The sequence below is a fragment of the Pelobates fuscus genome, chromosome 3, assembly GCF_036172605.1.
Source record: "Pelobates fuscus isolate aPelFus1 chromosome 3, aPelFus1.pri, whole genome shotgun sequence".
Taxonomy (NCBI): Eukaryota; Metazoa; Chordata; class Amphibia; order Anura; family Pelobatidae; genus Pelobates; species Pelobates fuscus.
The window spans coordinates 185,334,002-185,358,810 of NC_086319.1; the positions used below are offsets into that span (position 1 = coordinate 185,334,002).

General features: G+C 41.7%; 1 long non-coding RNA gene across 1 annotated transcript in view; it reads right to left on the minus strand.

The window, feature by feature from the left end:
- LOC134602677 (uncharacterized) overlaps window positions 1-21,888 on the minus strand; it is a 143,513-nt gene extending 121,625 nt beyond the window's left edge. Inside the window, exons 1-2 of the long non-coding RNA XR_010090436.1 lie at window positions 21,814-21,888; window positions 21,273-21,361 (exon numbers count right to left, since the gene is read on the minus strand). This is a non-coding gene — a long non-coding RNA (uncharacterized LOC134602677). The remainder of the gene's footprint in view (window positions 1-21,272; window positions 21,362-21,813) is intronic.
- Between the last annotated feature and the right edge of the window lie 2,921 nt (window positions 21,889-24,809).

Consider the following 24,809-nt stretch of genomic DNA (forward strand, 5'->3'; position numbering starts at 1 on the left):
CACATACATTCCTACAAACATGCATACATGTTCAAGATGTTCACTTGCTCTTCAAACAAAGCATCAGAATGGAAAACGAATGTGATCTTAGTCAGGGCTCGCATCCTACAGGAACGCATTGGAATGGTGTTACTGCACTTTTAGTCCTGCAGGCTCTGATCGCGCCCCCTTCCTTGAGCCAGCAGGGAGATCAAAATATCTTCTGCCATCTGTAACAAACTCCCTGGTGGTCCAGTGTGATGCTGGGGCTGCCGCACCCCCTCGCAGTTCAGGCGCACTGTGAGTGTCAAGGCACAGGCACCGTGTTCCCAGCCTGCGCTCTAACCTCATCACAGAGCGCCAGAACCGTGAGGGCGTGCAGCAGCCCCAGCAGCACACTGGACCACCAGGGAGTTTACTGGCAGCACACTGGACCACCAGGGACCGAACCAGCAGCACACTGGACCACCAGGTACCCACTGGACCACCATGAAATTAATTTTTATTTAACCCCCTAACCCTATCTCACCAGTTCCCCAACCCTGTCTCTCTAACCCCCTAACCTTGTCCTACTAGCCCCCCTAACCCTGTCTTTCTAACCTCCTATCCCCGTCTCTCTAACCCACCAATCCTGTCTCACTAGCCCCCCTAACCCTGTCTCTCAAACCCCCTAACCCTGTCTCTCAAACCCCCTAACCCTGTCTCACTAGTCCCCCTAACCCTGTCTCACTAGTCCCCCTAACCATGTCTCTCTAAGCCCCTAACCATGTCTCTCTAAGCCCCTAACCCTGTTTTACTAGCCCCCCTAACACTGTCTCTCTAACCCCCTAACCCTGTCTCTCAAACCCCCTAACCTTCCAAATCCTGCCATACTTACCTCCCTAACCCTACCACACTAAGCTCCCTAAACCTGTATTTTTAATCCCCTAACCCTGTCTCTCTAACCCCCTAACCCTGTCTCATTAACCCCGCCATACTTACCTCCCTAACCCTGCCACACTAAGCTCCCTAACCCTGTATTTTTAATCCCCCTGTCTTACTAACCCTCTAACCTTCCTAACCCTACCATACTAACCTTCCTTACCCTGGCACATTAGCCTCCGTAACCATGGCACACTGCATATGAGCGTGTATATATATATATTATTTATTATATTTTTTTTGGGGTGGAGGGGGGGAGGTTGTATCTTGGATGATTTCCCACACTTGACCCCTCTTCTTAGTGAACCACTGTTAGAAGTGGCTTGCAGAGGGTTATTCACTAATGTGAGAATACAAAGTGAAGTTCTAATGTAAGGCCATAATTGATTTGTATTAAAAGATCTGCTGCTAATGTCTTGGTGATAGACACTACAGGATACACTCAAAGATCTTGTGGAGTCCATCAGAGCTGTATTAGCAGCACGAGGGGACTTACACAATATATGTTTTATTGTCGAGGCCCATCAGTGGAAAAAATCTGTCTCTCTCAATTCTTAACCTTTAACCCATAATTTGTGAGTGTGCGAAAAGCAGAGAATTAATAACAGCTGTGTAGGAGTGTAATACCTATCAATCTCAGGAAGCCTGGGATATATCTTACTGTACTATTAGGTAATCTTTCTATTTGGGCAGATCAAACCAATTATGTCATATATTTTTAAAATAGATACAATAACTTACATTATCAAATAAAACTCTGAGAAAATAACATAATTTTGGTATATATTATTAATTTTACACATATTTTGTGATTTTTCTTTTAGATTTATCTTAAAATCCACAAACAGCGCCATCTAGTGCTGAATATATAGAACTAATTTTAGCATTTACAACACACCACAGTATAAACAGCTCTGTGCAATGAAAAACCAATGCCAATTACTGGTGACTTATAAAACAATGAAGACTGCACAGCTTCTAAGAGTTTAGAGATTACAAGAATTGTAGAGCATTGAACATTGAATTGCAAAATTTGTAAGTTTTGTGATTTCGTTTTTAATTCGCTACTAATCATGGTTTGGTGAATAAACCCTTTAAGATTTTTATTCACAAAGACAGTTGAGTAGGCATGAGATTAACATTCTAGTGTTTTTTTCATCTCACACATAGTTATTATCTAAAGTGTGAATTATCAAAAATTGCTAAATTGGACAAAATCTTATGTTTTCAGTTTAACTACTTTGTCTACCCAATTTTTAAATTTCACTTTGAATTCCCAACAACCCACACTTTAGTGAATAATGCTGACAACATTCTTTAAAGGGACACTCCAATTCCCAAATACCCCCCCCCCCCCAAGAAAAAACAACAACATTATTTAGTCACCCCAGTAAAAACATGCATGCATGCATTTAATTATGCATTTTTTCATTGGGGATATATATAAAAACAGCTTGCAAAGTTGCAGATCTCTTGTCAAAAGCCTTTCCAAATACTCCGACCTCTAATCCCGCCGACAGTGCCTGATTTACCAACTCTGCTGCCCCAAGGCCAGTTTCCTCAATGCGTCCCAGTCTGTTATGTATTGAAGCTTGGTGTATGTGATTGGGAGGATCAATCTGACAAGTTTGGTGTATGTTATTGGAAGGTTGAATGTGACTAGTTTGGGGTATGTGATCAGATGGATAACTGTAACTAATTTGGGATATGACTGTATGGTAATTATGACCAGGTGGGTGGTTGGATAGCAATAAGTACAAGGTGTGAGGCGGTGGGTGATATGTTATGTGGCCAAGTGTGTAAATGTGACAGAGTGAGTGGGTTTGGCTAGGAGGTAAGATGAGACTATCTGGCTGGGTGAATATGGAAATATGATCAGTTCGAGTGGCTGGTTGAGTGGCTGAATAGCAGTGTGTACGTACAAGCATATTTGTCTGTAGTGTTAGTGAATGTGAATGGCAGGTGCCAGTGTGTGAATTTAGTAGCGTTTTGTTATAGAGTGCAAGTAGGAGCATATTTGTGTTAAGTTTGAGTGTGCATGTGTGAGTAATTAGTGTGCATGTATAGTTGTTAGTGCACTATGTTTCCAATTCCCATCTGTCTGTTTTATCACTCTCCAGCTCCCTCTATTAATTTATCTCCCCTTCAGACATGTTCCTCTTGCCATTTTCTTAACTTATGCCCTTTCCCCATAACCCTCCCTTTCTCCAATTGTTCCCCCTTTCTTCACCTCTTCCTTTACTTGTCCCCCCTTCACTCTCTCCATCCCTCACTTGTTGCTCCCTTCATTCTCCTCATTTCTCACTCATCCTCCTTTTCTTTCTCCCCCACAGGCAGCTGGAAGTACAGAAGGTTGCACAGGATTATGAATCTCCGCGTGCTCTCTTGCTGTGAGGAACTGACTCTGCTGGGTTTCAAACCCTGGTTTACACGCTGCTAAACCTCTTCCTTACCAGTACACCAGCCTGCCTTTTGCAAATGTACCTGAGATCTGGTAATCTCGACTCTACAAGCATTGGTATCAGTGACAAGTCTCTTCAGCTGTGTCTGGTCATGTGTCTGGTTCTTGGCCTATAAAAGCCACTTCCTGTCTCTGTACCTTTGCCAGATTATTGTGGTTCCTGTACTCTCTAATCAAGCTTGTTCCTGTTTCTCCTACCTGTTGCTGATTTTGGACCGTTTTGACTTTGCTGCTTCTCCTTCCCACTGACCTCGGCTTGCCTCACTACGATTATCATCTCTCTGTTCCAGTCTCCCATCTCTGCTTAAGACCAGAAGGCCACTCAAGGCTCAGGGGCTCAACCACCTGGGTAACGAGTGGCTACCTCTGGCAGAAAACATTGCTGATCTGGCTACTGGACTCCAAAACTTTGTAACATCAATATCATTACACTTGCAGTTCATTCGGCTGTATTCGACCTTCCGCCGTGGGTGCCTAGCGAGAAGGGGAAAGAGCTATTCTCATCCTCTCCCAAGCACTCCTGCTATTCCAAAAGATTGTAACATCTGGCTCCACGAGAATCAATAATTTCATTACTAATTTAGCAAGCACTTGGTTCCTTTGATGACATAGCAGAAATTCCCATAATAAACCATTAATACAGCAGATAGTAATGAATAATTGATCTCTTACATCTAAAAGGCTGTGTTTGTGTTATACTTGTAAATAGGTAGGTGTGCAGTTTTCTGTATAAATGTAGCAAACAATCAGCCTGTTTCTGTTTTTCTAGAGTGCAATATGGAGAATTCCTATTCCCATAACTAGATGACATTTTTTTTTTTTTTTTTAAATTCTTTATTTTTAGCGTGCATGAAAGTATAACAAGTGGGCTCGTCATGCCCCAACAGCTTTGACCAGCATATATACAGACAATTAACATTTGGTTGGCATGTGAAGTATTCTGCACAATTTTTATATAAATTAGTTAGCATTAGTGTTATAATACTGCACTTTTTTTTTTTGAAAACATATTAAACCATCAACATTTTGCACAAATGCGCTATGTAAGAATACAAATATTATTTAATTCTAAACTGTGCCTGCTGAGACAGGCTTGCATCACATAAGAGTTAAGCGGAGCGTGGATAGTTGTCAAACATTTAGTGGCACTAACGCCGCCAAGCGGACGGGTAGGACAATTATCTATTATCTATTGGGGGCTGTTCCAGAAGACTAAGGAGCGGGAGCTACCTCTGGGAAGTGGCACTCACCACAACTGGTGGCCTGTTTGGCAGGGCGGTGAGGTGACATTCCAATTTGGTTAAGCCATTTTGGCGGGTTGTAATTAAATTGCTAGGCTGTTGTAGCCTTATTTGTGGTTTCGCGTTTCCACGGTAGGCTGTTGCAGTATGGCAGGGGGACGGTAGGCCTTCTCCCTGTCTGGGCAGCATGCCACCCGGTGAAGGGCTATGTTACTGCGGTCAAGCTGAGATGTAGCTGGGTGGCGTACGGCCCTTATTGCAGGAATATGCCCTATGTGGGGGACAAGGTAGTTGCGTAGTGTGGTCGCAGATGGGAAGGGGGGGAGGGGTGCGATGGGCTCTGTCCTGGTGAGAGTCAGGGTGGCGAGTCAGTCAAGGAGGTGTTCCTATATCGTGTCTGGTCCGTGTGGGCTATTTGTGGGCAGTGGGTAATTGCATCCTAGTTTGGGCGACCCTTTAGTCTAAGAGGTCTTGGGGTAGTGGGAATACATATATTACACATTACAGAATTGTGAGGAAAGAAAGAAGTGTAAACCAATGTTCTCTTTAGCAGACAGTCCGTGGCTGTATACGGATATCTGGAGCTCTTCTTGGCCGTTGACCCCGTTTTCAGGTCTCAGCTCTGTCAGGCAGGGTGGCTTGTGCGGTCCTGGGAACAAACTCCCGGATTCTTGCCGGGTCCAGGCCAGCCAGGCTAGGCTCCCCATTCGCAGCCGTCGGCATAATACCCTGGGCCTTCATGAGGTCCTCCAACTCCCGATACGTTCCCGCCCTGTGTGTTGCACCTTTAAAGGTGAGCAGGATGGTGTGTGGTTGGCCCCACCTGTATTGGATGTCCCGGTTCCGGAGCACTTGCAAGAGGGGTCTCAGGGACCGTCGCCAGCTCAGTGTGTGTCTTGTGAGATCCGGAAAGACCTGCAGCGTCGCTCCTTCAAAAGTTATCGGAGTCTTCCTCCGGATAGCCGCCAATAGTGAGGCCCTGTCCTGCAGGGATTGGAATCGGAGGATGAGGTCAGGTGTCATGTCCTGTGGGGCCTCTGCTGGCCTGGGGAGACGGAACATGCCGTCCAGTTTCATGGCTTTGGCCTGTTTAGGAGGGAGGAAAGCTTCCATGAACCGCCGTATGAAATGAGGTAAGTCTGTAATCCCCTGTGATTCCGGTACTCCCCTTATCTTGAGGTTGTATCGCCTCCGGTGCTCTTCCAGTGCATTGATTCTGCCATTTGTCTGCTGTAGTTTGTGTTGTAGGTTTTCCAGACTTTGTTCTACCGCTGTCAGTCTGGCAGTGTGGTCGGTGTTGGAGGTTTCCAGCTGGGTGAGCCTCGAGGTGTTGTTTTCGATCGCCTTTCTGAAGTGGGCCATGTCACCCTGTAAGTTTGCTCGGAGTTCCGCGAGCATCGCCTTTAATTGTGATGCCGTGACCGGTTCTCTGTCTCCCGCTGTTGGGAGGGTAGGTCCCGTCTTTTTACTGGAAGTGGCACTGTCCCTCAGTCCTGGGGAGGATTCCTCCGAGGAGCACGATGAGCCCTCATCAAGGAGCGCCATCTTGTCCCACGCGGCCCTCTGCGAGCAGCGGAACAATTCGCCAATGTCATGGCTTACCGGGCTTTTGTCAGCCTTTGGTCGCTTGTTTTTGCGCCCCATGCTGTCAGGCGTATAGTAGTGGAGTTTAATTTACTTATTTCTTTCGATTTTTGCAGGTTTTAGGGCAATAGTTTGCAGAGCACGGGAGAAGTGCGACTGCTCTGGTTCGCTGCTTGGCTCCGCCCCCCCCATTGACCAACTAGATGACATTTAATCCTGAAATAGCCAATTCATCTCTAGGCAACCCATCTTTAGTACCAAGGTCCTACAAAAAATATGCCTACACTAACATTGTCATTAAAAGGCATTAGTCTATGTATTAAAATTCTACTGTTATAACTTGGAACCCTGTTGAATCATTAGCCCGGGCATCTCTTTTCTTGTTTATCTGGACAGGATAAGGGTAGTCTTATAAGTTGGTTTTGTATCCCAATATAGTGGTAGGGCAGAGCTTGGTGGGGCTAACCACTAAACTTCACATGTATTGCATATTAGAGAATAATTCCTCAGAGTGGCTTCTGTCCTACTGTTTGAGGAAAGTGTATCCATTGGTTATGTGTGACTGATACAATCTGACAGTATAAGTTGTTCTGCTTTGATCAGTATGAGACATACATACTGTGACTGCTTTGGAGTCTTTTAATGTAGTGTGGGTTATCTAGATCGTGATTAAGAGTCAGTCTTAACGGAACACTATATTTTCAGGAAGACAAACATTCCTGACACTATAGTGTTAAATAGCTATTTAGGCATCCTACTCCCTTCTGTGGAGAAATAAGGTGTTTTACCCACTTTTTCTCCCTCACCACATCAGTCTCACTATGGCACACTATGCAGCACTGACACATGAAGCCCCTCTAGTGGTGTTCCTAGGCAGCAATGTAAACACTGCTTTTTTTTGTAAAACATAGAAACATAGAATATGACGGCAGATAAGAACCATTCGGCCCATCTAGTCTGCCAAATTTTTTCAAATACTTTCATGATTCCCCGTCCTTCTCTCATAGTTAGGATAGTCTTATGCCTATCCCACGCATACTTAAACTCCTTTACTGTGTTACTGTGTTATTTTTAAACCTTTGCCCCTCTAATTTAAGACTATGTGGTAGTTTGTCTTCTTTTAAATATGGTCTCCTCCTTTACTGTGTTGATTCCCTTTGTGTATTTAAATGTTTCTATCATATCCCCCCTGTCTTGTCTTTCCTCCAAGCTATACATGTTAAGATTCTTTAACCTTTCCTTGTAAATTTTATCCTGCAATCTATGAACCAGTTTAGTAGCCCTTCTCTGAACTCTCTAAGGTATCAATATCCTTCTGGAGATATGGTCTCCAGTCAGGGCCGGATTAAGAGCCCAGTGGGCCTGGTGCTGACAATTATGATGGGCCTATTTACAGAATCTTATCGACCAAAAACACTAAAACGGTCATACCTCACAAGCGTCATGTATCTGATGGAGATGGTGCTGGAGGGAAACTCATAGGATGCAGCTATAAGAAAACACATACTCTATGCTAATCTCTCTCTAATTTATGCTTTCATCTTTCAAGTAAATCCATACCCCCTAACAGCAGTGTCCAGTGAAGCAGGAAGTCAATGGGCGGGGTAAAAGGGTGGGCCACTGGTGCGAATCACGTCACCAGATCTGTCAAAAGGGGAGAACATGCCCAAAAAGGGGGCATGTCTGTCCAAAGAATTTGAAGGACAGCCTGGCATGAATGCATGTCAGGCTGCCCGCCAATCCTGCAGGCTGGCCAACTAAGGGCATACTATGCAGGCAGCATTCTGAGCTTGACATAAATGCGTCTAATGATGCGCTCACTCCATGCTTTCTAAGGACTGTCCCCTAGCACTCGCTGGTCCACTTGTCTCCTATCTTCTTACTAGCAGGCAGATGTTCCTGGTATACAGTCTGAGACAGAGAAAAGGTGTATGTAGTGAGTGTAGAAGAAAGGAGGGGACATACCACAGTGTTAGAGAGACAAACAGCATTACCTAAACTAATTTTATTGTCAGCCAGTCCACACAGGTTTTGTTCACATACATCCCTCTTAAGCTTCCAAACTTAAAGGGACACTATAGTCACCAGAACAACTACAGCTTATTGTATTTGTTCTGGTAAGTAGAATCATTCCATTCAGGCCTTTTGCAGTAAACACTGTCTTTTCAGAGAAAATAACTCCACTGGCCACTCCTTGGATGGCTGCTAGAGGTGCTTCCTGGGGCAGTACTGCATAGTGTGCAGCACTGCCATTCAGTGTCTCCACCCTCTGCATGCAGACACTGAACTTTCCTCATAGAGATGCATTGATTCAATTTATCTTTATGAGGAGATGCTGATTGGCCAGGGCTATGTTGGACTTGTGCTGGCTCTGCCCCTGATCTGCCTAGTTGACAGTCTCAGCCAATCCTATGGGCAAGTATTGTAATTTGCTCAGACCACGACTTCTGATGATGTCAGCAGACAGTCAGTTCAGAGGCAGAGCCAGCAGCTGCAGACTTGAATACAAGTTATATGTTACTATACTATAGGGAGGCAAGAAGGGGCCAGGGTGGTGGTTTTAACATAATAGGGTCAGAAATACATGATTGTGTTCCTGACCCTGTAGTGCTCCTTTAAGCAAGAGTATGTGAAGAGTAGTTAGGGTTGCCACCTTTCTTGGGAAAAAATCGCAGCCTTAATCATTTGTATAATAACAAGGAGTGACATCAGAGAAAATTCTGTAAAATCACCAACAAACTACTCACAGTTTGATTCTGCTGTATAGATGGATTGCTCCCAATGTCTCCCTGTCTCCCAGTGTCTCAGTCTCGCAAGTCACCCAGTGTCTCAGTGTCCCTATGTATCGCAGTGTCAGTGTCCCCATGTCGCCCAGTCCCCTAGTCTCTCAGTGTCCCCATTTCTCCCAGTGTCCCAATGTCTTAGTGTGTCCCCATGTCACTAGGACACTGGGGACACAGTGAGATCCGGGGACACTGAGAGACATGGGGACACTCAGAGACCCGGGAAAACACATACATGGGGACACTGGGAGACATGGGGACACTGAGACATTTAGGGAAACTGGGAGAAATGGGGACACTGAGACACTAGGGACACAGACACTGAGACATGGGGACACTAAGACACTAGGGACACAGAGACTGGGAGACTAGGGGACACTGGCTGGGAGACAGACACTTGGGAACACTGGGAGACATGGGGACAGTTGTGGACATAGACATGGGGACACTGGGACACATAAGGACACTAGGCACACTGAGACACTAGGAACACAGACACTGGGAGACATGGGGACACTGCAACATTTGGAGACACTAAGACACTAGGGACACAGAGACATGGGAACACAGACACTGGGAGACTGGGGGACACTGGCTGGGAGACAGACACTTGGGGACACTGAGAGACATGGGGACACTGAAACATTTGGGGACACTAAGACGCTAGGGACACAGAGACATGGGAACACAGACACTGGGAGACTAGGGGACACTGGCTGGAAGACAGACACTTGGGGACACTGAGAGACATGGGGACACTGAAACATTTGGGGACACTAAGACACTAGGGACACAGAGACATGGGAACACAGACACTGGGAGACTAGGGGACACTGGGAGACACTGGGAGACATGGGGACAGTTGTGGACATAGACATGGGGACACTGGGACATATAGGGACACATGGGGACACTAGGCACACTGAGAGACATTGGACACAGACACTGGGAGACCTGGGGACACTGAAACACTAGGGACACTGGCTGGGGGACATGGGGACACTGGGAGAAATGGGGACATAGTGTCTCCATGTCCCAATGTCTCATAGCATCCCCATGTGTCTCAGCATCCCCATGTGTCCCAGTGTCCCCTAGTGTCTCAGTGTCCCCATGTTTTCCAGTGTCCCCATGTGTCTGTTCCCAGGTCTCCCAGTGTCTGTGTCCCCATATGTCCTAGTGTCTCAGTGTCCCCTAGTGTCTGTGTCCCCATATGTCCCCTAGTGTCTCAGTGTCCCCATGTGTCCCTACTATCTTTCCCCCCATCCCTCACTTACTGTAGAGCTGTTGTCTGGACTCTGTGCTGTGTTGCTGCTCCCTCATGGATCAGTGAGTAGTAGAGAGAGGCAGGGATATGCTGTAACTTCCTATACCTGCCTCTCTCCACACACAGTGACCCCTACTGGCCGGTGCTGGTATTGCAGAGTAATCTCTTTTTTTATTTATTCTGAGAAAAATACCTGCATTTGTATTGCTGGTATTACTGCAATACCGGCACGGCCAGACAGCCTCAAATACCGGCTGTGCCAGTAAAATACCAGTCAGGTGGCAAACCTAAGAGTAGTGTGTAAAAAAAAAAAAAAAAAATTAAATTTTTTTTTTTTTTTTTTTTTTTTTAAATGGGCCTATTCCATGGGCCTGGGCCTGGAGCTGCAGCTCCATCAGCCCCTATGTTAATCCGGCCCTGTCTCCAGTACTGCATACAATACTCCAAGTGAGGTCTCACCAGTGTTCTGTACAATGGCATGAGCACTTCCCTCTTTCTACTGCTAATACCTCTCCCTATACAACCAAGCATTCTGTGGCAGTGTTTACATTAACAAGCCGACAGGGACAGGCTACAGACACCAGAACCACTACATTAAACTGAAGTGGTTCTGGTGACTATAGTGTCCCTTTAATGAAGTGATTTTGTAGCATAAACCCTGCTCTTGCAGCCTTGCACTTCAAAACAGTGTTTATAAGAAATGGCATTGTTTACATTTTGCAGATCTCCTTTTTGTAGTGGCTGTTCCACAGACAGCCACTAGAGCAGAGTAAGGCAACCTAGGGCTTTTACTGAAATAGAGTAAATAATGAAATCTATTTTACATCCAACATCAAAATGCGTAGTGCGCTTATATCTAATGGTTCTTGCGTACCCACTGCTTCCCTTTGAGATCTGTTTCTATGGATTATCACTCAGAAGCAAATACTAAGCTTAATGTCTGCAATGCTTCTCTACATTGGTGGATTTAACAGTGTTCCTAATGTTTTTATTTTATAAGGACACTCAGGGCACCAAAACAACTTTGTAACGGACCGTTTCAGCAGACAAGGGGTTAAAATCCGTTTAGGCGATATTCCCCTTTCAGATATAAAGGCAGCTACTGTAGAACACCAAACTCCCGAATTGAATACAAGTGAATGCACCAAACTCCCGAACTGCATACAAGGGAATAAGGTAGCACTCCAAACTCCCGAACCGAAACCTCACGAATAGCTGCTAGCAGACGAACAGGAAAAGCTCCCAAGCGGCTTACACTCCTGGCAATCAGTCTCTATCAGCATACAGTGAATCCCCCCAAGAACGAGACAAGGCTCCGTGTTGAGGGTCAAGCAGTGGTCTGGTTTACTATGGGCAACCTGCCCAGTATTTATGCAGGTCTCCCACTTGGTGGACACTCCCCTAGGGGACTAAATAGGAGACTGTAACAAAAGACAGACAGGTATCAATTTAGGACATACAGTCACAATACTTTCCCACAAGGCATCCTGGCTTCCTCCCTTCTGCCCTGGAGATATTTGAGAAGTAATTCAATTATCTCCCAGGACAAAGGCAAATCGCCACTATACACGTGGGGACACAAAGACAGTAAAACACCATAAAATACACAGTTAAATTTTATACACTAAACACAGACATGTCACATATCCCCAGATAGCTGGGATCTGAGTGCACAAAACTACCGAATAGCGCTCAGATCCTATTCACACAGTTCAATTGCCATGGAACCAAAGTCTTTAACTACACGAATGGGCTCCATGGCATATCTGGGTTAACACATTTACATAACATAAAATACTGAATGGACATGTATTCGTTAGATCTGTTCGAATAAGAACCAGGCGGCGGACGGCTCAGCGGTGTTCGTGCAAATAAGTGTCCGTTTTTAGTTCCATAGTTTAAGCACCGAACACCGCTGGCCGTACGGGACTTTTAAAATGGGCGCCGCCACATGTTCAGTAAACGAACAAAGACCACCCTGCATTCGTCAATTAAGCTGCGGTTAACCGCAGCTTCAGGGCGGTCAATTGGCGGCACACTCCAGCTCCCGGGTGGTCGCGCCTTCGGCAGTTTGTTCGGTAGATAAAATCTACTGAACACCCTGGCAGAAAGGCACGAAATAGCCTTTCTGCAGGGAAAAATAAAGCCTTTTAAAGTCTGGTCCATAGTCCAAAGGCAGCAGGCGGGCAACCAGGCTTCTCCAATGCAATGTGGCGAGATTGCTCTTGTCACAAACTTAATCACAATGAAGTTGTTATGCAGGTCCCAGGCACCGGTATAACTGCTCTGCCCCTGTATTTCTGCCCCGGTTTGAAGCATCTGATCCTGGATTTAAAGCATTTGGTCAAGATTTCAGCCAGAGTGAACAATGTCTAGATTCTTCAGTCCAATGCTCTCAAGCATATGAATGCTATAAACAGCTGAACAGGAAAAGCATACAATCAGCTTACACTCCTGGCAATCAGCATACGATCCAATTCCCCCAATAACGAGACAACACTTCGTTTTGAGGTCAAGCAGAACTGACTGTACTGGCACATACAGCCTATTTTATTCCCAATCCACAAACTTAGTACTGCCCACAGGGTTTTACAGAACAACCAATTAATCCATACAATACACACAGACACTCCCACACAAAATCCTCCCCTCTGCCTGTGATGTGATTACTGAACACAATGTTTAATATAATTATCACAGGCAGAGAAATGCAGTTTTTACCAAATATTAATAACTTCCAAAATATACATGCCACAAAAATCACATATTCAAACTCAGCACACTTTAATTATAAACATAGTCAAAATTCAGCCAATTCCATCCAGGGGTTAAAAAGTTAAGGGAAAGTCCTATTTGACCAAATGAAGCATGGCTTTTCTGCCCAAAACCAGTTTCACAGAGTCTTCTATCCTGGAGATAATTGGGAAGTAATCCAATTATCTCCAAGAACAGAGGCAAAACTCCATTAGCCACATGGTAGCAAAATACAATAAAATACATAAAAATATATAACTGTGCAGCTATTGCATAAAAGATCTGAGTGCACATTATGACTGAATGGCGCTCAGATCACATACATACAGTTCAATTGCCATGGAGCCAAAGTCTTTCACATAGTCTTTCGTTATACGAATGGGCTCCATGGCATAGCTATCTGGGGTAACACTGCTCACATAGGGAAAGTACAGAATGACCTGGCTTTCGGGACTTTGCAGGGGAAAATCAAGCATTTTAACATGGGGCCATAGTAACAGGGTAGGAGGCTGGCAATCAGTATTCTCCAATGCCCAGTGGCGAGGCTGGTTTCACCACATGGTATATTCCCCTGTTATTGTAAAGTGCTGCGGAATAAGCAAGCACTATATAAATACCAATAAATAAATAACATAGCGAATGTAATTTCAGAATCACTGCTTATTTGAAATATAAAATTACTTACCATCAGTGATATAAAGTGGTATATGGCTTACAGCAAACCCCACCACAATGATCAAAACGTATCATGCCAAAAGGCACTTTGCCAAGACCCAAGGGTTTTTGGGTGGGCATCAGGTTGGGGAGTTGTAAATGAGTATTGTGGGGGATTGACAGATTACTGTCCCTCCGCCCTGCAGCCAATTGGTGGAGATATGTGATAAAATAAAATGGGGATATTTTAGTGTCCCACCCCCCACCTGTACCCATTCGCGCAGTGAGGGGCACTATAGTAATAATCAGGTAAAGGATCAAGTGTTCACCCAGCCCCCAACCCCATTGATGGTGGATGGGGACCCTAACAATATTCAGAGAGAAGGACCTATTTGCCTATTTATTTCATTTATTCATTTCCTTTTTTCAATGTGGAGGCTGATATGCAAGTGCTGGCCAGCAGACAATTAACCCTTACTCCACGTAGTTTTTTTAATTATTTGCCCACTGGCTACTAGGGCTGAAATACGGACCAAATTCATACCTATTCGTGATCTGAATTAAAAAATCCAAACAATGGTAAATTGCATGAACAATGTCCCCGTACGCAATAGGATGGTTTTGTCATATTCGGTATGGGGCCATTTGGACTTTAGTGAAGTTGGAAGATATTTAGAAAAAAAAAAAAGACAGAATGACAAGACCTTTCAAAAAACTCAGACAGACTATGCAACTTTTTAGGGCGAAGACACAATGAGCAGACATGTAGAGAAAGAAAGAGTGGGGGATATTGGCTGTAGTGTGTAAAGGGGGTGCAGGGGTTATAGTGTGTGGGGGTTAATAGGGGGTGTAGTTTGTGTGGGGACTAATAGGTACTGTAGTGTGTGTGGGGGATAGTGGCTATAAATTGTGGTTGGTGGATAGGGGCTGTAGTGTGGGGGCAACATGGGCTGTAATGAGTGGAGGTATATATGAGTGGAGGTATATAGGGGCTGTACTGTATATTCAACAGGGCAACAAGTGAGATAGAAGCAGTTGTCAGAGGGGATATGTGGCACAGTGGCAGTATTACAGGGGTTATAGGTGCTTTAGGATTGGCAAAAAAAAAAAACTAACGTTTTTGCCTTCTCCATCTTGCTTACCTTTGTCCAGGGAGGGGGGAAGGTTGAACCATGGTGGTCCAGTGGGCTCAGTATCAGATTTGCACCTTCAGGGAACTATGCACAAGTCTGACACACTCAAGAGAACAGTGTCTGGGTGTCTGCCAGATTCTCTATAAAAATAGTGAATTATGCAGAATTTTCATAGTGCCATTTTAATTGAGACTAGAATTATTACAGCATATAACCAACCAAAATCTTGCTTTAACCATCTTTTACCCTATTGTTACTCAATATCCACATGATCCTAACATTACTTTAATTTATTTCAACAATTGTAACTTTACCTTAGTGGCAGTGTATAAACTAGGTCAGGGATAGGCAACTTTTGGCACTCCAAACGTTGTAGACTACATCCCCCATGTTTCTCTTACACCCATAATGCTGGCAAAGCATCATGGGAGGTATAGTCCAAAACATCTGGAGTGCTGGAGGTTGCCTATGCCTGAACTAGGTTGTTAAAAGTGCTGTATTTCTGGTGTATTTGTTTTTAATACAAGGACATTTCAGTGTCGCTATACTGACACTTGACCATTAACCCCTTAAGGACACATGACATATTTGACATGTCATGCTTCCCTTTTATTCCAGAAGTTTGGTCCTTAAGGGGTTAAAGCACAATATTTAATAATTTGGAATATGTTACATTTGTACAGTAATGCTCATTTAAGGGCTGGCTGCACTATCTTTCAGTTTAGGGCCAGTGCTACCATGAGGAGGCACAGGTGGCCTTAAGGCTCACTTTGTCACAGAGCTGCACAGAGCTTCCCTATCCCACCTGCAGGGATGCACTGGCCCCATGGGATATTTCCTATGGGGATGTTCTATACCAGGGCTGGTGGGCGGCTGCTTAATATCCCCAACCATGGAAGAGTTGTGGGGAGGTGCGAGGAGCAACGAGTGAAGTGGGGAGTGAGTGATGCAAGGATGGGTTAAGAAACACAGGGGAGTAAAGATGTGGTTAAGATACAAAAAAGGGGCAAAAGGAGAATATGATACACTAAAGGGGGGGCAAGATATTCAAAAGGGGGATAAGAGACAAATGAGGTGGTAAGAGCACAAAAGGAGGTAAAGACACAAAAGCAGGTATAGGAATGACAAAATGGGATACAATTATTAAACATACTCGTTTTCCGGGCACTATAGTGCCCTGAGGGTGCCCCCACCCTCAGGGTCCCCCTCCCACCCGGCTCTGGAAAGGGGAAAAGGGGTAAAACTTACCTTTTTCCAGTGCTGGGCAGGGAGCTCTCCTCCTCCTCTCCGCCTCCTCTCTGCCCCGTCGGCTGAATGCGCACGCGCGGCAAGAGCTGCGCGCGCATTCAGCCTGTCGCATAGGAAAGCATTTACAATACTTTCCTATGGACGCTTGCGTGCTCTCACTGTGATTTTCACAGTGAGAATCACGCAAGCGCCTCTAGCGGCTGTCAATGAGACAGCCACTAGAGGATTAGGGGGAAGGCTTAACCCATTAATAAACATAGCAGTTTCTCTGAAACTGCTATGTTTATAAAAAAATGGGTTAACCCTAGCTGGACCTGGCACCCAGACCACTTCATTAAGCTGAAGTGGTCTGGGTGCCTAGAGTGGTCCTTTAAAAGAGGGGGAAAGACACAAAAGGGAGTAATATACTTACATGTAGCAAAAGAATGGGTAGAAAGTGCAAAATGGGTATTAGTCAGGTTAGAAGACACACAGGCCTACACAAGTGAGGACTCATTTTTGAGAGCCGCAAAATGCATCTTCACCTGTGTAGCCAAAAATCCTAGCGCCGGCACTGTTTCAGGTGATTTAGACTGATTTATGACAACATTTCTTTTGCATAGTTCGAATACCAAAATGGTTAACCCATAAGATCTGTTTGAATAATATTTGTTCCTGAAGGGGATTGACTTATGGCAACTACATATGTTACAAAATACTTCCATGCCCTTGTGAAAGAAGAGTTTGAATGGAGCAGGTGTCCTAATAATTGCATTTTAATAGGTTTACTAACTGACTGTCACACTCGCCCAAGTTTATTCCTATGCTATTAAATTTATAGAGTGGTTCCATTGATGATCCCAAACCTATACTATAGATGATTCTCTGTACCTTGTTTTGTTATGTACTGGCTCATTCCTTGATTGCTATACTCTTGAATCTGCAATAATCTGGTATTTTGGAAACTTGCCTACGGGACTAATATGGCTCATCCAATCTCCAATATATATATATATAAACATACAAAAAATAGCTTGCACTTACGGTCTTAGATGTATTTAAAAATATTCCCAAAATATTCCTTTATTGCAATAATTCCATTAAAAAAAACAACGTTTCAGCCCTCGTTCGGGGCTGATCCTGAGGAAAGCCCCGAACGAGGGCTGAAACGTAAATTTTTAATGGAATTACTACAATAAAGAAATATTTTTAAATACATCTAAGACCGCGAGTGCAAGCCATTTTTGTATGTTTGTATTTTTGGGCTATAGATGTTATCCACCCGGCACTTTTTTCAAACTGCTCTGTCTGAGTGCAAGGACATATTTGTATTTTTTTACATATCTATATATATATATATATATATATATATATATATATATATATATCTTCTCAGTTAATAATGTTCAATGACATGCACTTCAAATGAGTTTCTTGACAAAAAAAACATAAGCTTAAGTTCTTCTGAGGTCACTATTACTGTAAGTCTGCATAGTGCTGCAAGATTCTGATGAACTCTGTAAAAGCCATTGGAGTATAATATAGGACACCATTGGGAACACTATTGCCAAGTCCTAGCTTACATGGTTTGTGGTGGATCCGCATCCCTGTTACACTGAAGAGAAATTGGAAATAGAATGTTAAAATCCTGGGTCTAAAAGTGCTGGACCCTTTGTAATTTGGCTAGAAATTGAAACCAATGTAGTCTTGCAAGCCATATAATAGGATGTGTATAATACATTTTAGGACAGCATCAATCTTATATTTAGGTCCTGAATAAAATATAGTAACCAGGTTACCTAGCTCACAGAATATAGATGGCTTTTTGATGTTTTGTTCTCATGGGAGAGCAGAGCATCATGGGTTGGCATGAATACAAAAGTGTAGTGGAAGTAAATGTGTTTTTTTTCCCCATGATTGCTGCATTATTCACCCCAGAACTTCAATAGCATGCAGTGGAATAAAGGAACAAGGGACCATCACTTCCAGAGAGAAAGGAAAGGTAGGCTTAAAGATATACATAAGTTTTATTTCTTATGCCAACAATTTCCCAACACTTATAGGTATATTATATGATTTGGACTAACTGTCCAATTCAGCTATAGGATATGTAAAGATAACTTGGCTCACATTTAACAAGTATTATATACAGAACAAACTGCAGAGATCTGCCTTCATCTTTTAAGCTCTAAAAACTCCCTTGTTAGGACAAATATTAACCAATTAAGGAGCAATGAAGGCCTAATGCCATCATAACAAAATGTTATTTTAACATCCTATTCCAGAATGGAAAGATCCAGTCATTTAGACAAGCACTAAAGATGGAAAAGAAAAAAATCAGCGCTAGGTTGCCACACAATTAAATAATAGTAAGGCTGCAAACCTTAAAGCGGAGGCCCCTATAATCCCCTAATGGTAAGAAGTGATACAAAACAAAACAAAGAAAGGTTGCGCCTAAAATATACAGTAAAACATATGAGTGTTATAATAAATAATATAAAATAGTACAATGTAATATCAAATATAGAATGAAATATAAATAAATGATAGGCAATAGTCCAAAACACTTATCATAAGTCCATAAAGGTAGATGCCATGTATAAAAACAGGGATCCTGAGGCGTAAAATGGAGTGTGTCTTCACAATGGTGTACTTGAAATCCAGTGAAGTGATATGTGGAGAAAAAGACAAAAGGAACTCCCATGGCACAGTATATAGATGAATAAAATGGTATATAAAATAGAATAAAAGTAGTCTTACTCACATTTTTCAGAGCTAAAACCTAGCTCTGATATAGCGAACGTGAAGTGGAATAATCCCCACTCAAGGATATGCAGAGTAATATTGCTTGGCAAGTATCTGGCTCAGATTCGGCGTCCAAGTTAGTATTATTCGACCCAGGAAAAAAAAATATAGAGTATATAGTGATCTCTGTATGATAGTTAAAAGTATAAAAAGAGAATAAATATACTACTCACAGTATACAGAGCAGACTTGTACTGCTCAATGTAGGCGCTTGGGTGTCATCATCCCCACCTAAGGATTCTTTAGGCTTCTCGTCAGGTGGACAATATATGTATAGTCAGGGTTAAAAAGGAAAGAAAATGGCTATAAAGTGTTTTATGCCAAAATAATTTCTTTATTTGTGAAGTAATAAAATTAATATCTAAACGCGTTTCGCCTCAAGGGCTTCTTCAAGTAGATAATAGTAAAAAGGCTTTTCGCCTCAAAGGCTTCTTCAAGTAGATAATAGTAAAAAGGCTTTTTACTATTATCTACTTGAAGAAGCCCTTGAGGCGAAACGCGTTTAGATATTAATTTTATTACTTCACAAATAAAGAAATTATTTTGGCATAAAACACTTTATAGCCATTTTCTTTCCTTTTTCACCCTGACTATACATATATTGTCCACCTGACGAGAAGCCTAAAGAATCCTTAGGTGGGGATGATTCCACCCAAGCGTCTACATTGAGCAGTACAACCATTCTTACCATTCGATGTTTTCTTTCTTCTAAAATCTTATTTTTTCAGCCCCAAAAAAGGCCAAATAAAAAACCATAATAACCGACGCAATAAAAAAATAAAATAAAAAAAACGAGCGCAAAAAATAATAATCCATCTTCACCCATGGAGGGCTCCACGCAGACTGAGCTCTGCAGGTCGGGGGAAGGCTTATAAAGCCTTGCCACGCCCTGCAATTAGGCTAAGACCACTCTGATTGGCTGGTTTAAGCCAATCAGAGTGCTCTTTGTCATTTTACACAGCGTGGGATAATTCCAAAGAACTTTCCCACATTGTGTAAAATGACACAGAGCACTGGGATTGGATGGCTTGAAATCCATCCAATCACAGTGCTCGTGTCATTTTACACAGCATGGGAAAGTTCTTTGGAATTTTCCCACGCTGTGTAAAATGACACAGAGCACTGGGATTGGATGGATTTCAAGCCCACCAATCAGAGTGCTCTTTGTCATTTTACACAGCGTGGGAAAATGCCAAAGAACTTTCCCACGCTGTGTAAAATGACAAAGAGCACTGTGATTGGATGGATTTCAAGCCATCCAATCACAGTGCTCTGTGTCATTTTACATGCTATGTTCGCCAGGAACTATTCGCCAGCGAATAGTTTGGGACATCACTAATGTCAAATTGCTAATCAGTGTTAAAAGACATATTTTTGGAGATGTTTATGCGAGTGCTAAAGAGAAAAGCATTATTCTTAATTTGAAATTTCAAAACATCCTCAATCGTTGTATTGCAAGATATAAATTGATATAAAATGTACATATCATGGTTTATTGATTTTTCTGAGTACAACCATTTTTTTAGAATCACAATAGACAATATAAGAGAGCTACAGAACCAATATTTATCCTGAAAACATTTTTGGGTTCGGTCCAGTACTCAAAAAAAGAATCAGCGTGGAATCTTTACCCTGACATTTGCGCTGAGCAACTTCTGCAGACTTTGTTTTTTTTATACATTTTCTTTTAACTGCTTCTTTACTAGATTGTTAGGAGGTACATTTTTATATAGTGTAGGAGGGCTATGAAGCTTTTATTCAAAGTTAAGTTGGTATTAGAATAAATCAAATATAATCAATGTCAAGTACAAAAATTTGAATTCAGTATTACCATGTGGAGCTTATCTATCTACTTTATGATTCCAACAAATATGATATTCATTTTATTTACATTTTAGTAAACCTTAATCTAAATATTGACTTTTTAGTTTCAAAGGTAATTGGTATCATGATGAAGCATATTATACATATCATTTGGGTGTTCATCACCACAATAATTTTTTATATATAAGATATGGACATGTATTTTATTCATTAAACTCAACGTTAACTGAATATATTGTTTTAATTAGCTACACTATAGTTCAGGGATAGGCAGCTTTCAGATATTGTGGACTACAGCTCCTTTAATGCTCTTACAGACATAATGCTGGCAACGCATCAGGGCAGATGTAGACCACAACATCCGAAGTGTCCAACTTAGACTGATGCAAATATTTGGGATTGATCTAAATGGAGAAAAGAGGGGGGAGCTTAGCCCTCCATTATGGTGTGTTTGAGCACACCTAGCACACCCCTTGTGCATACTTATGTTTAGTGTACCAGGATGATGTGTATACACTGAAACAAGTGAGATGAAAAATTTAGACAAAAATAAAACAGATGGAAAATCTAAAACAGTTCACTTTTTTTAGCACATCTATGCATGTATTTTGAAAAATTATTTGTCAACTCACAAATACTCACTGTTTAGTGAATAGAACCCCTTGATGTTGCTGAACAGATTCAGTTGTGCGTCAAGTTCAGCTTCTTCTTCTCATACCCTTATTCAGCATCTTTTCTAATGAAAACAGCCAGTTCAGTGAAATCTTACAAGCAATGGATTAACACGGCCCCTGTGGTTTAGCAGTGTGAGGTTTAATGTTGCATGATTCTAAGTATACAGTATACCGTTATTCTGCATGCTGCAGTCTGCAGTGTATTTCTTGTCATTAAATATCAGAAATTCGACATATGTACAAAGTACCAGAATGAAAGCGTACAGCATATAAACAATGCAAATAAATAAAACATTTAAAACTACAATTAAGAAATGTCATTTTATGAATGCGGTCTGATCAAACCTATGTATGTGGCATATATTAGTCATAGTCAAACATCTGTGGTATGCATATGTATGTTTCTTTGTAAAAATGTATGTGTGTGTATATATACATGTACTCTGTGTACACACACATTTATAATGAGAGCATATAGTCAGGTTTATAGCTGATGCAATATAACGTACCATGATGGGATCTTTGCTTCCTGTGTTGTATGCTGGGATGCTCTTGGGGGCGAGTGTGCTTTGTCAGTATCCTGGCTAGATTTTGTTACAGGCACTGACTATATAGTGGGTGGGGTTTATATTATGCAGCTAAATGCAGCACTTGCTAGTATTTAACTTTTATCTTAAATAAAAAAAAAAAAGTTTATTTTCTGTTAGTTTTAAATTTGTTAAGCAGCAGAGATTCATATTTATTTTTCTGTTATTACTATAATCATTTCTGTTCTGCAATCTCTTCTTTTTCAGAGGTTCTTGAAATACGGCCCCAAATCTGTTCTTGAAGGTGATGCAGTACCGGTTTTTGGAATTTCACAAATGCACAAGGGATGTGTATTTAGATCTGTGATTTAAAGGGACACTTTGGACCCCAAAATAGCAGTCAGATGTCTCCTTGGATCAAGCAGCTATTATCCCACTAATTAGAAAGTATATCCCTGTATGTCATGTTTTTGCAAGTATTTATCCAATTGCAGTTTAAACATCTGTATGGACTCTGATAAAACCACCTCTTCAGGCAGAGAATTACACATCATTATATATCCTATGTATATCCCTGTTTATGAATAGATTTCCAGATAATGGTTTCTACTGGCCCGAATATATTTGTATAATGTTATCATATCCCCTCTTAGGCGCCGTTTTTCCAAACTAAAGAGACTTACATTTTTAAAAAAACAAAGAAAAAGTTACCTGCACTCTGTCCTAAATCCCTATGTATATTTAAACAAATGAAGGTCATTTAGTTACTCCAATGGCCATTGGAGGGATGCCCGCCTGCCAATGTCAAGGCAGACCCCCCCTAGGCGGGTCCTACACTGACATTTCACCTTGTTTCCTTGAGATTCTGGAAAGATATCTCTAATGAGACAAAGAGGGGTATTTTTTATATACACCCTTTATACTTATTAACCCTTAATAGGGAACACATGGGATGGGCGGCAGCATTGTAACAAAGCTGTGTGATACAAAAAGTGAATACAAATACAAAAAGATAAGTCCTGTGCTCACTCCCATCACTCCTGGGTGGCAGCAACAACCACAGTACACATCAGCCCCAATAAATGCAGTAAAAAACTAAGAAAACATTACCTGCGCTCTCTCCTAAATCCCTATGTGTATTTAAACAAATTGAGGTCATTTAGTTACTCCAATGGCCTTAAATTTGTTAACCTTTATTCGTAACTAAAATGCTCCATTCCTTTTTTGCTTTTTCGAGCTCGTCTCTGCACTTATTCTAGTGCCATGATATACTTCTTTAGAACAGGTGCCCAAAATTGCACAGCATATTCAAGTGTGGTCTTACCAGCGATTTATAAAGATGCAAAATTATATTTTCATCCTGAGAATTTATGCCCCTATATATATACATAACAAAACCTTACTGGCCTTAGCAACTGCAGATTGGCATTGTGAGGAACCATACCAAAGCCTTGGCAAAATCCAAGAAGATCACATCCACTGCAACACCCTGATCTGTACTTCTACTTACTTCTTCGTAGAATGCAATTAGGTTAGCTTGACATGACCTATGTTTCATAAAACCATGCTAATTATTGCTAATAACAAAGTTCTTCCCAATGAATCCTTGAATATTATCCCCTAATAGCCCTTCAAAAATTTTCCAAGTCACAGAAGCTCACAGGTCTATAATTTCCAGGGAATATATACAACCAACAGTACTGTTGGTTGTATATATGCTATGTAAAGGTCGGTTTTGGGTAAAGACCTGGGGAGGCTGTTTTGCATTTTTGAAGCTAAATATTGTTTATAATTCACTAATATTCACAGTGGTGATATTTTGTTTTTTCACTATAATTTGCAGGCAAGGATTTTGAACCCTTTTAAAATATAGGAACAACATCTTCCTTCATCCAATCCTCTAGTACAATACCTGAAACAAAAGAATCTTGAAAAATTAAATACAGAGGTTCACTTATTTCCCCACTTAGCTCCTTAAGTACTCGTGGGTGAATACCGTCAGGCCCTGGATTTTTTTTTTTACATTAATTTTCTTTAACTGCTGTAGCACCTTGTCTTGAGTCATCCACTCACAAGTTATCTGCAAGTTTTTTGAAGCAATCATTTGCATATCTCTTGCCATAGGATCCTCATTAATATATACTGAAGAAAAATAATTATTTAAAATTTCTTCCTTTTCCTGGTCTTCATTAGCTAACAGACCCATCTCTGTTTCCAGTGTACCTACACTTTCATTTTTTGTTCTTTTAGAATTGATGTACTTGAAAGAAATTTGAGGGTTGGTTTTGCATTCTTTGGCTATCAATTTCTCATATATATATTCACAGCTGATCTGGACAATATGACAAGACAAAGAAGAAGAAGTTCAGCAGAATTACCTGCCACATTTTTGTCTGAAAGTGAAGCAATCAGGAGTCTCTGAATGAAAAATAAGAGAGTTCTTTGATATCACCATATAGACTAAGCATGACAAATAAGAGTCAGGGAGCACTGGCTCCTAAAATATATTACTGCTGGCTCCTGTCTTTTTTAACATTCTATATATATTGGGGCTAGAAGGGACAATGCCTATCTATTATATAGATTGATTAGATATACTGAATAAATATATACATTAATTGCATTCTATGGGTAACATATTTAACCTTTCAAAATTGTAAATCTGCTTAATTGCATTATCTGCCAATAGCATGTATGCAAGCTCCAATACTGTATATGTACAACTGGCATTATGCAAATAAAGTTTATTTTGCAACCCAACAAAGGACATATAGTAACATCATACAATTCAGACAAGTTTCTCCTCTTTCTATGCAGTGGAATGCTGGGAACTAATCAGTTCACCTGAGTATATCACAGATTCTGATCAACCGACGCCTACTCACATCACATGTTCACTACAATCCTTTTTGCTTTTTAATCTGTTACTGTTGCTGAGGTATGATTTTTGGAATTCAGTTCCAAGAAGGCCATCTCAA